The 21,695-nt window shown below is 43.4% G+C and overlaps 1 long non-coding RNA gene across 2 annotated transcripts; it reads right to left on the bottom strand.

Annotated features, from left to right (window-relative positions):
* Positions 1-286: 286 nt before the first annotated feature.
* On the bottom strand, positions 287-7,787 carry LOC136312196 (uncharacterized). 2 transcript variants are annotated; one of them, XR_010726905.1, is made up of 4 exons: positions 7,729-7,787; positions 2,246-2,380; positions 1,686-1,780; positions 287-569 (listed from the first exon to the last, which is right to left on the bottom strand). It is a non-coding gene; the product is annotated as an uncharacterized lncRNA (long non-coding RNA). The 2 variants fall into 2 exon arrangements; XR_010726904.1 differs by lacking the exon at positions 7,729-7,787 and adding an exon at positions 3,806-3,890.
* Between the last annotated feature and the right edge of the window lie 13,908 nt (positions 7,788-21,695).

Genomic DNA, 21,695 nt, shown 5'->3' with positions numbered 1-21,695 from the left:
TTTGACATCTTCACATAAGGAGACCCCCACACACACCAGAGGCCAGTTCCAGCCCACCCGGAGACGGCCCCCTGCCTCTCCTTTCTCCCCAGGAAGTGGGGGTGGGCATGAGGTTACAGGACTCAGACAGTCTCACAGGACTTCAGGCAGTCATAAGGTACCTGGGAAGGAATATCAAAGACAGAAGCACAAATTGCTTAGCCAAAGGGTGCTAGGTTCTTACTTTCTACTTCAAAGAAATTTTGTTAGATTCACTGTAACCAACACAAACAATGCATACCATGAACCAAGTTTATGTTTTATAGTTTGTATGGCTGATTCTAGGCACATTTAAGTGTGTTTACAACAATTGCAGATTTCCGTTTTCCTCTGGTTGAACCAATGTGGAGGCACACAGGATGGCCTCCCGGAGACCAGCACCGCCGTGCCCAGCAGCCCAGGGGCAGCGTGCGCTCTACTCCACGACGTGGGGACAAGCTTCAGGGGCCGTGTCAGGCTCCCTTCCTGATTCCCCTCACAGAGGCGGAGAGGGACATCCCTGGGAGGCTGGACTGGAGAAACCGCTGGACCTGAGTGAGCAGAAAGCAAAAGCCCGTTCCCTCTCTAGCTTAGTCACATGTCCCCAGTTAACAGCTATTTCCTGTTGTAGATCCACCAAGAACAGGCCCTTCCACACGGCCCTATAAGGCAAGCTCCAGGACACAGGTGAGGAAAGGGAGGCTCAGAAAGGCTGAAGGAGTTACAGGAAGTCACCCACGTAATAAGTGCTGGAGCCAGGATTTGAACCCAGGCCTATCTGGCTCTGAGCCCATGCTCTTTTCATTGTATTATGCTGCCTTTCTTTCTTCCCAGAGTCATCAAATGCCTAGGCTGGGGACCAAGGCCTCTCCTCCAGTCCTGGGCAGAAAGCTCTGGACAGGTCAGGGCTAAAGCCACAACTCAAAAAAGAAGTAAAGAACAGAGGGTAATTTAGGGCAGAAAGAGGCAAACTACAGTCTATGAGCCAAATCTGTCTTGCTGCCTGTTTTTTGTACTGTTAACAAGTTAAATTTCTTTTTTTTTTTTTTTTGCCTGACCAGTCAGTGGCGCAGTGTCATAGAGTATTGGACTGGGAAGCAGAGGACCCAGGTTCGAAATCCTGAGTTCACTGGCTTAGCGGTGGGCTCATCCAGCTTGAGTGTGGATCTCTGGCTTAAGTCCAAATGTCACTGGGATCATAGACATGACTTCATGGTCACTTGCTTGAGCCCAAAGGTCACTGGCTTGAGCAAGGGGTCACTCACTCTGCTGTAGCCCCCCAGTCAAGGCACATATGAGAAAGCAATCAATGAACAACTAAGGAGCTGCAATGAAGAATTGATACTTCTCATCTCACTCCTTCCTCTCTATCTGTTCCTACCTGTTTCTCTCTGTCTCTCTCTTTCTGTGTCTTGCTTAAAAAAAAAATTTAACATTTTTAAGTGGTTGAAAAAGTCAAAAGAGGAACAATATTTCATGACACGTGAAGATCATATGCAATCCCAGGGTCGGTGTCCACGGCAGGAACCCCGGCTGCAGCCCTCGCACCAGGCTGGGAGGGAGCGCGGCCCCAGCTCAGGCCTCTTTCCCCCTGCCTTCGGGGCTGGAAGCCGGGAGGCAGGAGCAGATCGCCCCACCCTTTCTGGGAGAACTTCCAGGGCACTCACCACGTCCTGCACCCAGTCAAGATTCTCTCGGGCAGGGCTTGGTGGGTTCTCCATCCTCAACGCCATCTGCAGCACCATCTTGGTATTCCGAGAAGCTGAGAAACACGGGGTAAAAGCACCTGTCCTTGTCCCTGCCTTCTACCCCTGCTCCTGCCCATCACCCTTGGCACCTCTCTGCACCCTCTCGTCTGTCCTCAGAAGATGACATGGGACAGGTCAAGAGGCAGCTACCTTGCAAGAGAAGGTGGGGAAGCAAGGTAGACCCCAACCACCACATTCCCTACCCTGACCCCTAACCATTAACAGCGCAACCCCTCCTTGTGGCAGCTGGAAAAGTGGCTCAGAGGGAGCAGCAGGTGGCAAGGGGCAGTGGGGCAGCAGCTGGGAGGAATGTCTGGGCACTTCTGACATAAAATGGACAGAACGCAAGGATCTCAGGATTGCTGGGGACCTCAGGAGTTCTGATCCTGCCCTTGGCCTGAAGCACACACAAGAGCCTTGCCTCTGTCAGTCACAGCATCCAGCTCCGTGGGGGTAGGAAAGAGGTGCATGTGAGTTACCAAGATTGCAAAGGCTGTGGTGGTCTGGGCAGCAGTCCAGTGCCACATGGCAGAATGCATCACAATAGCAGCTTCCTCTCTTGCAGTGGTGGTCTATTCCAAGGCAGCAGAGGGACTGGGGTTGGGAGCAGCTGCCTGTAGGAAAAAGGACATTAAAAATAGATATATTTGTCTGACCCAGTGGTGGTCCAGTGGATAGAGCACCAACCTGTGACACTGAGGACCCAGGTTCGAAACCCCAAGATTGCTGACTTGAGCAAAGTTTCATTGGCAAGCGGAAGCTCACCAGCTTGAGCGCAGGGTCACTGGCTTGAGCAAGGGATTATAGACATGACCCTAAGGTCGCTGGCTTGAGCAAGGGGTCACTAGCTCAGCTGGAGCCCCTTGGTCAAAGCACTTATGAGAAAGCAATCAATGAATAACTAAGGAACTAAGGTACCATAACTATGAGTTGATGCTTCTCATCTCTCTCCCTTCCTGTCTGTCTGTTTCTGTCTGTCCCTCTCTCTCTTTCTTTCTCTCTCTCTCTCTCTCTCTCTCTCTCACACACACACACACACACACACATGCAAATAAATAAATAAATTTAACAAATCTTGCTGGAAAACTGTATAACCATAGCAAAATTTGGATCTCTACCTCACACCATATACAAAAACAAAAATGAACTCAAAACAGATATAAATGTTAGAGTTGAAACTATAAAATTCTTGGGCAAATACATAGACATATGATATAAACCATCATGTCCTTAGATTAAGCCATGGTTTTTCAGATATGATACCAAAAGTACAAGTAACAAAAGAGAAAATAGATAAACTAGACTTGATCAAAATTTGAAAGTTTTGTGCTTCTAATGGTACTGTCAAAAAAGTAGAAAGATAACCCATGAAATGGGAGATAATATCAGCAAATCATATATGTGATAACATAATTTTATCTAGAATATGTAAAGAACTCCCACAACTCAACAAAAAAAGACAACCCAATTTTTAAATGGGTAATAGATATATCCAAAGAAGATATACAAATGACCCATATGCTCATGAAAGGAGTCATTATTAGACATCAAGAAAATGAAAATCAAAGCCACAATGAGATACCACTTCACACTAACTAGAATAACTAAAAGGAAAAGAAATAAAAAAACAGGTTTTGCTGAGAATGTGAAGAAGTCGGAACCCATACCTTGCTGGTGGAATTGAAAAATGGCACAACCACTTTGAAAAACAATTTGACAATTTCCCAGAATGTTTAACATAGAGTTAATCACATGTCTCAGCAATTCCACTTCCAGTATATGCTTAAGAGAACTGAAAAATATATGTTCACATAAAAAAAACTTGCTCATGCGTTCTTAGCAGCATTATTCATAAAAGCCGAAAAGTGAAAACAATTCAAACATTCATCAACTGATGACCCTATACAACAGAACATTATTCAGGCATAAAAAAGAATGTATTGATAGTCCTACCATCCATTACAAAATGAGGGGTCTTGTCTTCTTTAAGAAATAGAGAAAGCAAGGCATTGGCAGGTAGGGACCATGGCCCAGGTTACCTGGTAATTCTGTGGCTCAGGTGAGAATAGGCCCCCTGTGTTCTCATGCTCAGGACTCTAATCCCGTTCTCTACCTTGACCTTCCTAATTGCCTCTTGGTACTTTAGCACCTGCCTGGGGCTTTGTTTGGGGACAAACTTGAGGGCCTTACAAAGTTGACATGATCAACAGGGGGAAGGCCTCTGACAGGATAGGTGTGGCCACCCCAGCCTGTTGTGGAAACAGAGGCCAGCAGGTATCTGGTGAAAGGTGAGTAATGGCCGGGGAGGTCTGTCATGGTGGGCTGGGCTGGGCTGACTGGGTGGAGGCCTGTGAGTTTGGCCTGGCTTCTGCCTCAGGCTCAGCTCAGGAGTCTCCTGTAAATGATCAGTTTCCCCTTTCACATCATTCTCCTTCCCAAGTGCCTGGTCCAGTGTCAGGTTGTCACCAATAGCAGGTATGGATCAAAGAGGACTGGAGCTGGAAAAGAGCCACCCAAACAAAGGTTGTAGCCCATTTGTGAGTCAGAGATCAATTCAGTGGTCATGAACAGCATTTATTGGAATGGAATGGAATAAAATGGAATGGAATGGAATGAATAGAATAGAATAGAATAGAATAGAATAGAATAGAACCACATACATTATTTATATAAGTTGTTTGGAGATTTTCCTGAAATTTTTTTTTATTTTTATATATATGTATGTATGTACTGGGCCACAGTGTAAAATATATTTATTAATGTGGATTGTGGCCATGAAAGTTTGAAAGCCACTAATCTAGAAACAGAAAAGCAATTAGAATAGAAAAGCAATTTTCCCAAGTTCATGCTTGAATGGGTCCCAGAGCTGAGAGCAGAACCAGTAATCCTGACTTTTTCTCTGCTTTTCCCACCACACCATGCTCAGGGGTCACATTTTAAAAGCCTCTGGTTGCATTTGCCACCAATCTCTGCCATCCTCTAAATTCCCTGCATACTTCTACTTGTGAGCCTTTGCTCAAGCCGTTTCCTCTGCTTCAAAGACCTTCCTCTCATACACACTAGAAGAAAGTATTCTTATCTTTCAAGGTCATGTTTATTTTTTTTAATGTTTTTAAATTAAATTTAATGGGGTGACATTAATTAATTAAGAGTATATAAGTTTCAGGTAAACATTTCTATAGCATTTGAACTGTTGATTGAGTTGGGTGCCAATCACTCAAAGTCAAATCATTTTTTGTCACTTGTATATTTGTTCCTCTTTACTCCTTTTCCCCCTCTACCCCCAGATAACCACTTCACTTTTATCAAGGTCATGTTTAAATTCAACCTTCCCAGGGTTGCTAAGGAACTAGTTTATTATTCTGAAAATGACAAATAAAGAAACATTTATCTAACCTTTTCATACAAACTGAAGGGTAAGGTCCTCTTTATAAAAGGACTCAAACTAATAAATGAAGAAGGAATGATAAAATTAAGGAACCCATCATTTGGAAATTATGAATTTAAAAAATAAATTTCATAGACAATCACCAGTAGAAGCTAAAACCACTAGCAAACAGTGGAGGGGGAACTATTATAATAGACTTAAAATGGATGCATCTGGCTAATCAAGTTCAACACCAGTAAAAGTAGGACAACTAAACATTGTGTGTCTCCTTCAAGATGTAATAGGAAGTACTCAGCCCCACCTGTGAAATATTCCTGCCAGAAAAAAATGAACCTTAACTACCAGATTTCAGAAAATGCAGAGGACAGAGGGCATCCACAAAGATTCAATCAGACAAATATAAAGTGGAGGATATTCTACAGGACAAATGACCTGGTTCATTTAACAAATAAACAGCATGGAAAAAAAAAAGAAAGAAAGAAAGAGTGAATATAGATTTAAAGAGACATAGGAAATATACCAGTTAAATATAATGTACAGAGCTTGTTTAGATTCTGATTCAAATAAACCAACTACAAGAAGTTCTTTTTGACAGAAATATGCACACTGATAGGCAAGAAATGATGTAGTAATTATTTTAATTATTTCAGCTCTGATACAGTATTGTGGTTATATTTTCTAAATATGTTAGGTAAGAAATTGGGGTGAATTTGGAAGCTAACCAATAGGTACAGTTGGTTCGTTATCCTTCCTACTTTATTATTCTCCCCATTTTTGTGTGTGTTTGAAATTTTCCTGTCCCGCCTGACCAGGCGGTGGCGCAGTGAATAGAGCGTCGGACTGGGATGCGGAAGACCCAGGTTCGAGACCCCGAGGTCGCCAGCTTGAGCGAGGGCTCATCTAGTTGAGTCCAACATCGCTGGCTCAAGCAAGGGTTTACTTGGTCTGCTGAAGGCCCGTGGTCAAGGCACATAAAAAAGAAACAAACAAATGAAATTTTCCATGATGGTTTTTAAAAATAAATTCAATTTATCCTGAGAGGCCATCCTGCACCCCTCCAGCTGAGATTCACTTTTTCCTCTTAATCCTAAAATCCATTGATGTTAACTTTAACATAGCATCAATCCTTGTCTCCGTTACTGTTACAGCTTTCCTTCCGGAGGTAGCTGTCTTCTGTACCGGAAACTTGAGGGCAGGAATTGCATTTCTGTAAATCCAGTGCCAAATAGTTTTTACTTAATTTAAAAGATCTGAATTGAACCAGCTCACACTTGATCTCCCACAATTTACATGGGCTAGGAGAAAGTTATGGTTCCTAACAGTCCTGACTGGTACTATCAGAAAAATGACAATACAGTTAAGAAAAGGAAGTTCACTTCCATAGTGACCAAGCACATATTTACTCATTCATTCATTTTATTCCATTGAGTGACTCTCTGGACCAGGTGCCATGGTGGATCAGGGAGATACATTCCCCTGCCCTGCCCCACCCCCAAAAAACACCTTCCAGGAGTTCAGTCTAGTTAACAGAACATCATCATGCTGCAAACGATCACAATGTCATTGAGCTGTATGGTAAGTGCTGTGCTGCAGTTAAAGGGAGAGTTACAGGGTTTGGTGGAAGAGTGAGCCCATCAGAATATGGCTTCCTGGTAAGGAGTCATACTTCAAGTGGCTACTCTGTGACCATCCCATTGGCTAGTAAAAGGAGGCCAGGAATAGGGCCCCACAGGGCTGGGTTAAGAACCCAATGCTAATAGTTCGCACCTCCTTGGAGCAGTACTCTTTAAACACGTTTTAAAATTTTATATCAAAGAGGGTGAGCACTGCCTAGAAAGGGTGAGGAGAAAGAGCACAAGGCAGCCTCCTCTTCCTCTCTATGTTCTCAACAATCCTACTCCAGCCTCAAATTTGCAAAACCCCCACAGCAAAACTGAAGCCCTGCCCTTCCTCAAAAGTACTTTTTTACACAGCAATTTAGTAACATGTCTGTTATTACTTAAACATGTCCCTTAAGGTCCCCAAGCCAAATATATTTATACCAATGAATCTAGCTTTCTCCCAAAAAAAGTTCTGGTAAATACAACTTTATCCATTCATTGCATTTTCAGGGATGTTTGATTAAACTGAACAGGTTGGTTCATGGCAGTTGCCCAGTGAGTAGCCTATTAATCTGGTCTAGGTTTGTCAGCACCTTCCCTACTCCCTGCAGCCCCCAAGAGTACAAATTCTAGAACCCCATGCTACCTCTACTCACAGGAACCTCCCTGGATACTCCTCCAGACTCCCCAACCAAAACAGACCTTTGTAAGCTAATCACACAAAGGACATCTTATAAATATAACAGAGAAGCCACATTAAGCACTAGCAGGTGCTTAGTAAGTGTCAGAATAAATGAATTACTTAATAAATTAGTACACATTATCCCCCAGGAGGTGGATCATGCCAGGGACAAAAAAGAATGAATGAATAAATAATTGAATGAAAGATTGGATGAATGAACAAATGCATCAACAAATGAATCAATGAGACTAGAGGCCAGGGTCCCTTTGACCTGCTAGCTTAGCTCCTCACCTGTCTCCCGATTTGGGGCCGCAGGACTCAGCCACAGCAGGAGTAAGACAACCAACCACATGGATGCAGGCATCGAGCAGAAACTGAGTGTTTCAGGGACCAAGGCCGAGGCCTTTAATACCCCATTCCAGTAAGCTCATTTGGTATTGCATCCCTGGGGAGGAGCCAGCTGACACCTGGGCAGAGCACTAAGGTATGGCACCAAAACAGTGGCACAGATGTCCCAGCTGCTTGGAATAGCTTGCCCAAGCTAAGGTAACACAGGCAAAAAATTACTTTCCCATTTACTGGGGACTTCAGGACTGTGAGACGAGCAGAGTCAGAGAATCCAGAATGATGTTGTTGTCAGGGACTTTGGAGGTCGTCTTGTCTGACCCTCCCATTTTGTAGAGAAGGATACTGAGGCCCAAAGGAAGCAAAGGGCACCCCACTTTCACATGGTTCTAATATGGTAAAGCTGAGGTAAGAACCCCAATCTCCTTGCTTTCACGCCAGTGTTCTGGCAATCAAATGCAGTGCAGTAGTCAGAGACACCCCTTGGGAAGCCCTGTACCAGGAAAATCAGCTGGGCAGCTCTATTACCCCCAGAGTTGGTATAAGTTGTCTACATCACATGGCTATTCAATACTGACAGAATAAGAGAAGGTGAAGGGTAGAGATTTGAGAGTAGTATCCACTATAGGAAAATGTGAAAAATCAAGTGACTCCATTGGTCACTTGGGAAATGCCTAACTATGATCTGGTCCCAGTTACATCCCTGGCCCAACCAGGTTTCTGTTCAGTCCACACATGTGGCAGAGGGTCTGCTTTAAAAGAAACAGTGACTGCATAAAACAGATTCAATAGTTATTACTAACCACACCCTGTTATCTTCCACTATAGAGGCCTGAAAAATTAAATCTTAATTTTCCAGCCTCCCTTCACTTTGTGATTAATAATCTAGTTCTGGTCAGTAAAAAACAGATGGAGCTATCTGGAGAACTTCTGGAGTTTTGCTTTCTTAGAAAAGCGGCAGATGGAAGAGGAAGGCTTGCTGGCACTGTCTCCTTTCCTTTCTTCTTGTCTTTACTGGAATGTGATGCCTGGAGCTGTGGCAGCCATTCTTCAATCATGAGGCATCAATTACACAAGCATGAAAAGGCAACATGTTGAGGCTAGCGAAGCCGAAGGATGGAAAAAGCCTGGGCCCCAAAGACATCACTGAATGACTAATCTAGAGTCACCAATTGCTTACCTTGGGCTTCTTGGTATAGGAGGGAAATGAACCTCCACTAGTTCGTCACTCTTAATTGAAGTTTCTGTGACATGCAAAGCATGACTATATTGTGATAATCTTTGGAAGCACTCAGGCCAAGCTGAAAAACTACCCTCAGGGTGGCCATGGGGAGACTGTACGCTCTAGGAGGTTGGACACAATGACCCACAGTCCCTTCCTGCTCAGAGATCCTGAGGCACTATGAGATAGGAGATAATCTTTCTGTACCTCTTAAGTGCAGAAATTGATAGCCTATGAATATTTGCTTCAGGGGGGGTATCTCAGGACTATAATTGCTTTCTGTCACTTTGTCACATTTCTAAAACTCATCGATTTTATTTATTTATTTGCAAGAGAGACAGTCAGAGAGTAAAAGGCAGTGGTGGGATTCAAATATTTTAACAATTGGTTTTCTGTCCTAGTGGCCGTTTTAAGTATAAAAAAATGGTATACCAAAAGGTAGTTTATTATTTCATGCATTTAATACTTAAACAAGAACAATAAAAGAGATACACAAAACTAGATTATGTTATAAGAAAGAGTTTTAAAATATTAATGAAAAAATTAATATAACATACATTTTCTTTATTTTATCGATACTAAATGAAAATTTCTAGGCTGAATTAATAAATGTCATTGGTTATGCAGATGAAATATGATCAAATAATGTGTATAACAAACCTGTTTATCATGTGAAAGTTGTGAGCATTCTTCCATGGCTTCCAAAATGGGCAATAAGATAGCCCTTAAAAATCTATATTTCTATTGGTTCATTGTGTCCTAGCTTCCTATTGATTTCATGATTTGGGAAACACCAGCACACTCATATCTTGGGGGACTTTTGGGTATAACACAAAGCTGAAACAAATGGCAGCCTGTCATCCCCTGGTTGTTTGGCACTTTATGTTATATGTTTGTTTACTGAAGTAAAAAACTCGAGAAAATTAAAATATAGTATTTCACCAAAGGTATAATGAATTTTATGAAATGAATATATAAATATTACAAGCATAGTTCTGTCAAATTTTTTTCACCTATGGATGGAATGAACATTACTATGGGAGCTTAGAAGACGCTATTGCACAGATGAGCATTAAAAAAGAGTAAAGAAAGTAAATTTGTGATTTCCACATTGGGCAGCTGCCCAGGCACCCACCTTATAGAGAACTCTGATTATAAATGCCATTTTAAAAACTGGTTTGCCAAACTCAAAAAATTAGGTATCGCTTCTGCCATACTGGTGCAAACCAGCTGAATCCCACCACTGGAGAGAGGGACAGACAGGGACAGACCGACAGAAAGGGAGAAAGATGAGAAGTATCAATTCATAGTTGTGTCACTTTAGTAGTTGTTCATCTACTGCTTTCTTATAGGTGCTTTGACCAGGGGGCTCCAGCTGGGCCAGTGACCCCTTGTTCAAGCCACAACCTGGGGCTGATGCCAGTGACCTTTGAGCTCAAGCCAGCAACCATGTGGTCGTGTCTATGATATTATGCTCAAGCTGGTAAGCCCCACTCAAGCTGGCATCCTCAGAGTTTCAAACCTGGGTCCTCAGCATCCTAGGTCCATACTCCATCCACTGTGTCACCACCTGGTCAGGCAACTCATCAATTGATTTAACAATACTATTTAACATCCATTCTAACCCAACTGTGGGGATTTGACAATGAACAAGGCAGACACAGTTCTGCCTTCATGGAACTTCAGTCTAGTGGTAAAGGAGACGTGCTGTAACTGACAATTATAATACAATATGACAATGATTATGAGAGGGAGAGACAGGGAATAGAGACCTAACAAAGGAAGGTTGACTGGAAAACATTTCAGAAGTATACTGCTTATGCCAAAACTTAGAAGATAAGTAGGATTCATCCAGGTGAAGCTCTAGGTAGGATGGGAGAATGTTCCAAGAAAAGGGAATGACATGTTTATAAGTTCCTATGTAATACATTTCATTCTCATCCTTTATTTTAATTTCTGTATAATACTGTGCTATGATAGGAATGTAAAATGGTACAACTGCTATGAAAAAAACAATATGATGGTTCCTCAAATAATTAAAAACAGAATTTCCATATGACCCAGCAATTTCACATTTATATATAAATATATATACCAAAAGAAATTGAAAGCAGGAAGTGAACAGATATCTGTACACCTATGCTCATAGCAGCATTATTTATAGTAGCCAAAAGGTGAAAGCAACCCAAGTGTCTAATGGGTAACCCAAGTATGAATGATAAACAAAATGTGGTATATATACTATTCAGCTTTAAAAAGAATGGAAATTCTAGCAGTTAAAATTTGGAATAAATATTTCAGCTACGGAGGCCTCTTTGAGGAATGAGGGCTCCCAGGTCCACACGAGGCTCCCTGCCCAGAGTTCTAGTGTCAGGAATAAAAGTCCTCATAACTTCTAACTGTGGAAACCAGTGGGGATTGTGGCTGAGTAAGAAGAAGGGCTGCTGGAGTGTCAGGCAGTCCCTCTTAAAGGGCTGACACAGACTTACTTGGACTCACTCTCAGCTCCAGCATTGGGGCAGCAGTTCAAAAGGCCAGAGACATATGGGAAAAAACTGAATTGTCTGGCTTCAGAGTGAAGGTTGGAGGGGCAGCTTTCTCTCAAACAGAAGTTCTGGCAGCAACTGTTCTTTCTTTACTGGGCCCTCCCTCTGTGGCAAACACCATATATGAGTCTCTGTCAACCCGTCACTGTTTGCCCATCATCGTGATTTCATGAGACTCTGTCCCATCCAAGGGTATGCCCACACCTCTTGCTAAATGGCCTGATAACTGGAACTGGTGGCAGTTGGCATTGGTTCACAGTTTGGCCTCTCCCAGGCCACTCCAAGCCCAGAAGAAGTAGCAGCCATCTGCAGATCACTTTGTAACTTATGCCAGTTGGCCCTGGGCAGGGCATTAGTGGCAGCTGACGTCAGCCTGCAGCTCCCAGGAGGCCCCAGAGCCAGTGATGGAGAGCTTCAGACTACACTGGAGCGCCATCCAACTCTCTACACAAGCAACACACCAGCAGATTCGCCAGGCACCAGAGCCTCGCTGAAACAAGTCTTGCTTCACAGGCTTGAACCCTGAACAGCAGCTTCTCCACTGGAGTTGCAGCCAGTCTTCATAGCCTATTGACCTGGAAATAAATTCTTCTCATTGATGTGCCAACAGTACTGAAAGCTCAACTACAAAAGGAGGGTGCACACAGCCCACACAAGGGGTGAACCTGAAGCACCCTGCTGTGGTGACCAAGGAGGCTCTGCTGCTGGCCCTACGGGACACCTACTACATAAGCCACTCTACTAAGATTGGGAGACTTAAGTGTGCTACATAATACGTAGAAAAAAAGACAGGAAGTCAGCCCAAATGAGGAGACAAAGAAATATGTCCCAAATGAAAGAACAGAACAAAACTTGAGAAAAAGAATAAAGAAAATAAAGATAAGCAATCTACTAGATACAGAGTTCAAAACACTGGTTATAAGGATGCTCAATGAACTTAGAGGAAGAGTAGATAAACTCAGTAAGGATTTCAACAAAGAGATAGACAACATAAAAAATAGAGATAGAAAACATAAAAGTACCAGTCAGAAATGAAGAATATAATAACTGAAATGAAGAATACATTACAGTAAATTAACAGATTAGATGAAACAGAGGATCAAATCAGTGATTTGGAAGATAAGAAAGCAGAAAACACCCAATCAGAACAGCAAAAAGAAAAAGGAATCCAAAAAAATAAAGATTATTTAAAGGACCTTTGGGACAACATCAAATACACCAATGTATACATCATGAGGGTACTGGAAAGAGTAGAGAGAGAACAAGGAATTAAAAACCTATTTTTAAAAATAATGATGGATAACTTCCCTAACCAGGTGAAAGAAAAAGACACACAAGTCCAGGAAGCACAGAGAGTTCCAAACAAGATGAACCCAAAGAGGCCCACACCAAGACACATCATAATTAAAATGCAAAAGGTTAAAGACAAAAAGAGAGTGCTTTTTTTTTAAGAGAGAGAAACAGACAGACAGGAAGGAAGGGAGAGAGATGAGAAGCATCAATTCTTTGTTGTGGCTCCTTAGTTGTTCATTGATTATTTTCTCATATGTGCCTTGACCAGGGGGATCCAGCTGAGCCAGTGACCCCTTGAAGCCAATGACCTTGGGTTCAAGCCAGTGACCTTGGGCTTCAAGCCAGAGACCTTTAGGCTCAAGCCAGCGACCATGGGGTCATGTCTATGATCCCACGCTCAAGCCAGCAACCCCGCACTCAAGCCAAGTGAGCCCATGCTCAAGCTGGATGAGCCCATGCTCAAGCTGGTGACCTCAGGGTTTTGAACCTGAATCCTCTGCACCCTAGGCCAATGCTCTATACACTGCACCATAACCTGGTCAGGCAAAAAAGAGGAAGTCTTAAAAACAGCAAGAGAAAAACAGTTAGTTACTGATAAGGGAGCTCCCATTAGATTGTCAGTTGATTTCTTTTTTCTTCTCTTTTAGCAAAAGAGACAGAGACAGAGAGACAGAGATAGGGACAGACAGGCAGGAAGGGAGAGAGATGAGAAGCATCTATTCTTTGCTGTGGCACCTTAATTGTTCATTGATTGCTTTCTCATATGTGCCTTGACCTGGGGGCTAAAGCAAAACAAGCGACCCCTTGCTCAAGCCAGTGACCTTGGGCTTTAAGCCAGTGACCTCTGGGCTCAAGCCAGTGACCACCGGGTCATGTCTATGATCTCACGCTCAAGCTGGTGACCCCATGCTCAAGCCAAATGAGCCCACGCTCAAGCTGGGGACCTTGAGGCTTAAAACCTGGGTCCTCAGCATCCCAGTCCAACACTCCATCCACTGTGCCACCACCTGGTCAGGTTGTCAGCTGATTTCTCAACAAAAACTTTGCAGGACAGAAGGAATGGCAAGAAATACTCAAAGTGATGAAAAGTAAGAACCTACAACCAAGATTACTGTACCCAGCAAAGCTATTATTTAGAACCGAAGAACATTGAAGCAATCCCTCTACTGGGTATATATCCCAAAAACTCAAAAACATTGGTAGGTAAAGATACATGCACCTCCATGTTCATCACAGCATTGTTCAACAGTGGCCAAGACATGGAAACAACCAAAGTGTCCCTCGATAAAGGATTGGATAAAGAAGATGTGGTACATCTATATAATGGAATACTACTCAGCCATAAGAAATGATGACATGGTGCCATTTATGACAACATGGATGGACCTTGAGAACATTATACTGAGTGAAATAAGTAAATCAGAAAAAGCTAAAAACTGTACGATTTCACACATATATGGGATACAAAATTGAGACTCATGGACATAGATAATAGAGCAATGGTTACCAGGGGGAGGGGGATGTGGGGAAGAGGAGAGAGAGGGGTTGGGGGAAGGGTATAAAGAGGGACAAATACTAGGTGACAGAGGATGATTTGACTTTGGGTGATGGGTATACAGTATAATCAACTGTCCAAATGATGTGGAGATGTTTACCTGAAATCTATGTACTCTTGTTGATCAATGTCACCCTGTTAAATTTAATTTTTTTAAAGACTTTATTTATTCATTTTAGAGAGGAGAGAGAGAGAGGAACTTGGAAGCATCAACTCCCATATGTGCCTTGACTGGGCAAGCCAAGGGTTTCGAACCAGTGACCTCAGTGTTCCAGGTCAACATTTTATCCACTGTACCACCACAGGTCAGGCAAATTTAACTTTCTAAAAATATTTTTTTCTAATTAAAAAATTTAATTTAAATATAATTAAATAAACAAGAGACAGAGGAAGATAACTTTCATTCCCTTTCCCTCTGCAGACTTCATTCCTTCTTTTCCCTTTGTCAAGACTTTCTTTTAGTTAATCTGTGGTTAGGGGGCTTCCAGTGGCTAAGGGAGAAATATACAAATTTTATTTTAGTCCTTTGTCTAGAGAGACCCATTGTTGGCACCTAGGTTGGATTACTTTCTTTGATCCTAAGTAGAAAAAGGCTGAGGTGAGGGGTAGAGGAGAGAGAACTCCCTTTACTTGTTTTCCTCTCACTGCTGCTAGTGCTAAAGCAGTGTGTGCATGCAGTGGGAGCTCAGGGGAGGCCGGGAGGCTGGAAGGCTGGGAGGCCGGGAGGAGGCGCGGAGCCACACCAGTGAGGAACTAGAGATCACTGTTTGAAAACAGGTGAGAAATACCAGGGCTTTGAGAGAAAAAGATAAGACTTACCTAGGGCAGTTGCCAGAGGCTACAGGTCACATGTGCTACCTGCTGTTCCACACTTGCAGTTTATTTTAACCCAACTTTCATCGTGCTGTTGAGTGTACCTTTAAAACCAGAGCACAGCATTCTGCTCTCTGTTCTCCCTCCAGAAGCAGTTCGCAGAACCCTCACGCTCCCCACGCTCCTGGGAGAGCAGTGCAAGGCAGATTCCCTTTCTTTTTTAATCACATTCATCTTTGAGCCCAAGAATATCAGGTTCATAACAGGAAAGCATGGGTCATCTAGCAACTGCCATCACTAAAATTTTAAAAGCAAGCAGTTGGATACCCTGGAGATTGGATATGGGAAAGGACTGAAGTTGACCAAGGCAGAAGAGCCAGGAGGATACAGCAGGCACAGTGATCCCTTCCCCCCATACTCTAACCAAAAGTTCAAAGGAGAAACGAAGCAGGGTTGGGCCTCACTTGAACCAGGGCACTATCAAGATTATGCCTACTCGGCCTGACCTGTGGTGGCGCAGTGGATAAAGCGTCAACCTGGAAACGCTGAGGTCGCCAGTTCAAAACCCTGGGCTTGCCTGGTCAAGGCACATATGGGAGTTGATGCTTCCAGCTCCTCCCCTCTGTCTTTCTCTCTCTTTGTCTATCTCCCTCTCTCCTCTCTAAAATGAATAAATAAAAAATAAAAAAAATTATGCCTACTCTATACCGTTGGAGAGCATAGGAAACCTACACGGACTTGGGGCCACAGAGAATGATCAATAACTTCAATGCAGGAGACACCAAATCTTTTTCGCCTGCAAACTACTACCTTCTTTATTAGATCCAGCTAATAACACTGTTTTGTCTTTTTCCAAATAGCTCCAGATATATGGAAAAGATTTATTTAGGCGGATGGGGATCCTCAAACCCCTCAGCAAGATCTTCTGAGCATGGCTTTTAAGATACCTAGAGCCTGACCAGGCAGTGGCACAGTGGGTAGAGCGTCGAACTGGGATGCGGAAAGACCCAGGTTCGAGACCCCAAGGTCACCAGTTTGAGCGTGGGCTCATCTGGTTTGAGCAAAAGCTCACCATCATGGACCCAAAGTCGCTGGCTTGAGCAAGGGGTTACTTGGTCTGCTGAAGGCCCACGGTCAAGGCACATATGAGAAAGCAATCAATGAACAACTAAGGTGTCGCAACAAAAAACTGATGATTGATGCTTCTCATCTCTCTCCATTCCTGTCTATCCTATCTATCCCTCTCTCTGACTCTCTCTGTCTCTGTAAAAAAAAAAGATACCTAGAGGCAGAAAAAGCCCAATAGAGATCAGGGGAACTACCAGCTTTTAGGATACACCCTTAAAGGCTCCAACGCCCCAAAAGGGTCTCATAGGATACCATCTGGGTCCTGCTTCAATAGTGGAAAGGGAGGTCATTGAGCTAAAGCCTGCCAGGCTTACATGCCTCTGCTGTGAGGAAACAGGGACACTGGAAGGTAGGCTTCCCCCTCGCTCCTCTAAGGGAGGGTTCAGTCTCTTCCAGCCCTGCTCCAGCCACCTATGACCTAACCTTGCCCAGAAAGCTGGGGTTTGCCACTGAAGGCTGAAGGTACTCAGGGCCATCGGCCCCATCTACGACACTGTGGACGAGCCTAGGGTATTTCTTCCAAGAAGCAGGTAAACTGATCTCATTTGCACAAGGGCCACTTAACTATGTTTTGCCCGAATAGTCAGGTTTTTTATTCTTCCCTCAAAGATCTCTGTTGTGGGTGTTGATAGTCCTATTTTCTGCTGCTTTGCTTAATATATAGTGTTTCCTTTATCCCTCCTACCTCAATGCCCCACTCATACTTCAGGCTGGGACTTACTCCTAATTTAGAGCTCTCTTTCCCCCTTTTGCCAACTTCTATTATGAATCTACCTTTGCCACCCAGCTTAGTGTATCCCAAGGTTCTCTTTACCATGCCACAGTCGCAGAGCTCCAGGGAAAAGCAACCTGGTCTCATCTCTCCAGGCAGAGGAGAACAGAAGCTCCATATCCACGCATGCTGCAAATGGCTTTTCCAGTCTACCTGAATCATTACCAGCTAGAAGCAGCGGTCATTGGGACTTGGACATGAGCTGCAAAGTATAGAATGGTGACAACAATTCCAGTGCCATGAGGACTTTTCCTGGATGTGGACTTTTCCTGGAATCCTGCTCCCTGTGACAGCTCCTAACAGACTGAACTGTGGTTGGGTTGCATTTTTCAGGAATTTGGCATGGTGATGGGGCCAACTTGGACTTGGTGAACATGTTAAGGACACTACTCTTTTATGGATTCTTGCTGTATTGGCCAAGAGTTTGCTTAAAGGCTTTTAATCACTGTAAAAAAAAAATAGAAGACTGGATGAAGAAGATGGGGCACATATACACCATGGTATACTATTCAGCTAGAAGAAATGATGACATCGGATCACTTACAGCAGAATGGTGGAATCTTGATAACATTATGTGGAGTGAAATAAGTGAATCAGAAAAAAACAAGAACTGCAGGATTCCATACATTGGTGGGACATAAAAACGAGACTAAGAGACATGAATAGGAGTGGGGTGGTTATGGGGGGTAGGGGGAGGGGAGGAGGGAGAGGGGGAGGGGGAGGGGGAGGGGTACAAAAAAAACTGGCTAGAGGGTGACGGAGGATGATCTCTCTTTGGGTGATGGGTATGCAACAGAACTAAATGACAAGATAACCTGGAAATGTTTTCTTTGAATATATGTACCCTGATTTATTGATGTCACTCCATTAAAATAAAAATTTATTTATAAAAAAAATAAAAATAAAAATAACTTCAATGCCACACAGGACAACTGCCCAGCTCAGTTTCCCTTTCTTTGGGGTATGCCCCTGGTACTCCAGGGTGAGTCCCCAACATGAGTCCCTGGCAGCAGACTCAAGAGAAGGTCTGAAAATCCTGCGGCTGAGGTTCCCAGGCTCACTGTATACTTTTGTGCGGACTGAGAGTTAGCTATTGCCTGACCTGTGGTGGCTCAGTGGATAAAGTATTGATTGACCTGGAATGCTGAGGTCACTGGTTCGAGACCTGGGTCTTTTCTGGCCAAGGCACATATGAGAAGCAACTATGAATTGATGCTTCCTGCTTCTCTCCCACCCCCTGCCTTTCTCTCTCTCTACTCTAAGATAAATGAATTAAAAAAATTTTTCTTTTTTAAAGAGAAAGTTGTTAATTTTCCTTGGATTCTGTGTATCTTTCCAATGAATTCCCTCTAGTCTTTTGTTCCCTGCTTTAAAATGCCAGAGCAGAAGATTTGGACTTTATCTTGTTTTTAGAGGTTTTGGGGTAAGAGGTTCCAGTGAATGCGATGACACCCCACACCCTAGCCCAGTCTCTCCTGGTCGACAGCAGCTATCTCCCTAGAATATCCCACTGCTTCAACTCTTGCTTTACCCTATTTTTCTCCGCAAAGTGGACACTGACACTTTAACCAGATCAGCTACTCCACAGATTAAAACTCTTACACAGCTTTCCAACGTTAAGGATAAAATTTAAAACCTTTAAGAAGTCCTTGCAGTTCCTTGCCCACACTCCTCCTATTTGGGTCCTTCACATGTGCTAGTCCAGGTACGGAGCCCTTTTCTCTCTACTCTGAGCCTCATTCTTTGGGTCTTGGTTGAAGTATCACTTCCTCGGGGAACTTATTTGGCTCCATTATAATAAGTTCCTTTGTTATTTTTAAACATAGTATCTACTCTTTTTCTTCAAAGCTCTTCTTCTAGCTTGCAATTACATACTCATTTTGGTGACTTTGGGCAATGTCTGTCTCCCCCATAAGACTCTATCTCAGTGCCTTAAGGATGAGAACTGTCTCCATTTGGTTCCCTTCTGTAGCTGGAGGATGCTGGAGCTCCAGGGCTGGAGATGGTTGAGATGGAAGATAAAAATCTGAGTTGTGTGCTAGTGGTAGAAAAGGAATGAGATAGACTTAATTTAAAGAGAAAATCAACAGAACTTAATGACAGGTAGTGGTAAGGAGATAATACTTTATAATAGTGCCACCTGACTCAAAGAGGAAGGAATTGAAGACAACTAAATTTCCAAACTGGGGTGACTAATGGCTAGGTTTGGTGAAATAAGATATTTATGTTGGTTTTAGATATCAGTTGGAGATGAGTAGGGGACACAGAGGGGATATGTTCAGAAAGTTGCAGGTGGAGCAAGAGCTCCGGGGAGCCACGAGATAGAAGCTCAGAGCCAGTTCTTCCCAGAAGTGGGGACGAAAGCATCTAAGACAATTCCGTTGTGGAGAGGAAGATATACCTCACCCTCGCGATAGTTCCAGCAAGGGGATGGATGGGGCTGGGGGACACCTGTGCACTGAAAGGATTATGTGCCACAAAGTCTTTCACACACGAAGAAACAGAAATCCAGCCTGGCCTGCACTGGCGCAGTGGATAGAAGGCAAACCTGGAACACTGAGGCTGCCAGTTCGAAACCCTAGGCCTGTCCAGTCACGGCATGTACAACAAGCAATCAATAAACAACCTAAGTGAAGGAACTAGAAGTTGATCCTTCTCGTTGCCCTACCACCCGTAAAACCAATTAAAAAAAAAAATCCAGAGAGGTGATCTGTTTGTAGTCACAGAGCATGTCAGGATGAAGCATTCCAACCCACTTTTCCCGACTTACTATACAGTCCAGTTTTCCTGGTATTAAACACAGAAACTTCCTGAATTTTCACGCATGCCTTCTTTACAGTGGATGCTCAGTATCATTTCTTGATAGTCAATACAGGCAAATATAAGGCAAAATTTCATTTCCTTAGTTTATTGAAGATGACAATGAGCTGTTAGGTGAGTATGAATTACAGCAAGTAGGAATCCATTTCAGAACATGAGTTGTATACACACTGAACATCTCAGTTTAGACTCTTGTTCCTTCTATGTTACTTTAACAAAAACCACTAAAGCCTTCACAGAGAAGTCAATTACAGCCTCATTTAAGTGGAAAATATTTGCCTTCCACTCTTCTGCTGTCTTGAATCTTCTCTCCATCCACCATGGAAGCAAATTTCTCTTCCTTTATAGAGAAGAACTCTTCTTCCCTCCCTCCCATTTCATTCAGAAGAAACTCCCTTCAGTGCATTCAAAGCTTCTCCCCACAACAGCGGGGATTCTCAGATACTGATAAGTTGCAAAGTGCTTTCAAAATATCCCACCATCATTCCTCTCTGCTTCTACTTTCAAATAAATAAATAAATGGATATTTGGACAGTGCTGACAGCAGAGTGTTAGGGTCACTAATACAGATATGCCACCTAAAGGGACAGGGTGGGGGTGGGGTGAAGAAAAGTAAGTGAAAACCCAGGAGCATATAAGATCGCTGAGCTCAGCTTTAGAAACTGTGTCAGCATTTTCCATCCTTTGTTGCTATGCTAATATGAAATAGGACAATAATGAGAGGATGCCTCTCCTCCAGTGTAGTGACTCGGAGTAAGGAGCTGGATTTATCATTTCAACCAAAACTGGAAGTAGAGCTCACCATTTTTACAAACCCCTGAATTTGAATCTCAGGCTCAGTGAGCCTTGAGTTTTATGGAATCATTCCCAAAGCTCCCTGAAGGATGAGGGAGTTGCTGGTCAAAACAGGACTGGGCTGGAGGCCTTGGCTTTCAGAGCCTCCTCCACGAACTGGAGAACAGGCTCAGGGTCTTCCAGACTGATGTAGCCTTCAGACCCGAACATGAGGCAGAGGGCCCAATGTCACTGGTCAGTTCCTCCTGCTCCCTCTTGCCTGGTGGAGCCTCAGATCTTACGGCCCCATCTACTTCCTGTGAGACTCCTGGTTGCCTCCAGTTCAGGCACTTATCAGCTCCCACCAACCATGCTCAACTTTCTGTTTGGCTGCCTGGGGCAGTGCACACACTTAAGTTTTTTTCTACTAGCAGCAACTATGGAAAGACAAGTACACAGAAGGAAGCCAGTCCCCGAACAAAAACGCTGTGGGTTTTAGTTAGCAGATCAGCCAGCTCTCGGAGCAGGGACCCTAACCAGTGTTTTACATACACACAAACATACACATGGTCCCATCAAAAACTTTTCCATCTAAAACACACATTAAAAAAGGGGGTATGTTAATATTAGTAATATGAAAAAGATGTATGTATGACTATCACAAGGCTAAAGAGTTAAGTGCATGAGTGGCATAAAGGCTACTGTTATCCCAAGAACACAGGAACATTCATACTCACATCCACAAATTGTAAAGTTCTCTAACACTACTAATAGCAGGAAGCTTTTTCCCCGACTTTGACAAAAAAACTAAGGCAAAAGATCAGCCACCAGGGAGAGTCCCAGCTCTATTTCAGGAAGGGGAAGGAGAAAATGGATTTGGGTCATACTTTTACCCAGAAGTACAATGACCATTAACAGAAGACACAGCGGCAAGAGACCCACAAATAAAATGGTGCATAAGGTGTCTGTCCTTAGTTTAGGATGGCATCA

This window comes from Saccopteryx bilineata, chromosome 8 (assembly GCF_036850765.1).
Source record: "Saccopteryx bilineata isolate mSacBil1 chromosome 8, mSacBil1_pri_phased_curated, whole genome shotgun sequence".
NCBI lineage: Eukaryota > Metazoa > Chordata > Mammalia > Chiroptera > Emballonuridae > Saccopteryx > Saccopteryx bilineata.
Note: the sequence above shows the minus strand (reverse complement) of the source record. Positions and strands in the feature narration are given on the sequence as shown.